This window comes from Bombus pyrosoma, unplaced genomic scaffold (genome assembly GCF_014825855.1).
Source record: "Bombus pyrosoma isolate SC7728 unplaced genomic scaffold, ASM1482585v1 HiC_scaffold_4425, whole genome shotgun sequence".
Classification (NCBI taxonomy): domain Eukaryota; kingdom Metazoa; phylum Arthropoda; class Insecta; order Hymenoptera; family Apidae; genus Bombus; species Bombus pyrosoma.
In genome coordinates, this window is record NW_025219652.1 from 1 (window position 1) to 1,352 (window position 1,352).

Below are 1,352 nucleotides of genomic sequence, written 5' to 3' on the forward strand. Positions count from 1 at the left end.
AAAATACAAGGAATAAAATTAATTGGAATACAATATACAAAGATTCTTACATGCTTTGTTCTGAAGCATCACTGCGTCCTTTCCAAAGCACAGGAAAAAGTAGAAATTATGAAAAACTGAAACAAAACATATGAAATATTATAATTTGTTCTTAAAAATATATCGTTCATTGTTAAAGAAGTATAAACTAATGAAATATGAAACTCTATTCAAACTTGAAATATTAATAACAATACAAATTGAAATTGTGTTAAAATCTGATTACTATAAAAATTTTTCTCATCATATTATATTATATTAATATTTTCTCATTTCAATATACAAAAATATAACAACTTCGCAATAGATTGTTTTCTAATAACAATTAAATGATTTGCATAATTTGCTATATATTAATATAAAAACATTAATTAATTACTTAATAGTATATCCGGTTATTAACGATAATCTAATATTTTCAACAAATTATGCAACTATTTATAAAATGATGTTATTATATGCCAATCGTAAGCTGTATAGCAATTATTTACCAAATATCGATTACTATTGATCCAATAAAAAAAGAAAATAGTCGTGTACATACCTCTGCTTTGTTACAATACTGCAATCATTACCAAATCTGCATGAGAAATCAACGATTCGATATATAAATAATTATCTATGACGTTCATCTTGTTTCAGTCCGAATTATCGATTGTTAATCGCTTGTGGCGTCTGTGATGTGAATCCCTATTCTTTCAGTCTTTTCAGTAGCGACCAGCCAATAATCTACATAAAAGAAAACCAACAATTTCAAATAAATGTACGACAAAACCAATAATTTTCAGTAACAGAACAAATTATAGTAAAGGTCGGTAATGTGAATTATCGATAATTTTAACTTAATCCCACCAGAAATACAGTCAAGGATAAATGTACAATAAATCAATAATTTACAACAATGAAACCAACTATAGTGAAATAAAGTAATAATAGAACCCAAATTCTACCTCAAAGATCGGTAATATAAACGATCAATAACTGTAAATTGCCAAATGCACAGTCAATGATAAAAGTAAAAGAAAATTTCGGGATACAGTATAATTTTACTAAGATTATAATCAATAAACGATTAAATACGAACGTGCTATTTGAATGAACTAGATGAAAGTGTAGAATCGTTGATAAAGTCGAAATGAAGGTACTAACAGCAGGATAACACTCGACAAGATAAATTTTCGCTGCACGAATTTCAGGAGTATGTCACCGCTCGGCTCCGTTGAAACTACATCTTTCCGATATTCCGAACCAATAGAGGAACGCTCGATATGACGTCACAATTTGTTGCGCCAATAGGAACGCTCAATTTCATT

At 28.2% G+C, this 1,352-nt stretch overlaps 1 long non-coding RNA gene across 1 annotated transcript; it reads right to left on the bottom strand.

Moving 5' to 3' along the window:
• Positions 1-38: 38 nt before the first annotated feature.
• LOC122577399 lies at positions 39-1,338 on the bottom strand. The gene is made up of 3 exons (XR_006320252.1): positions 1,124-1,338; positions 584-768; positions 39-116 (listed from the first exon to the last, which is right to left on the bottom strand). It is a non-coding gene; the product is annotated as an uncharacterized LOC122577399 (long non-coding RNA).
• Positions 1,339-1,352: the final 14 nt, after the last annotated feature.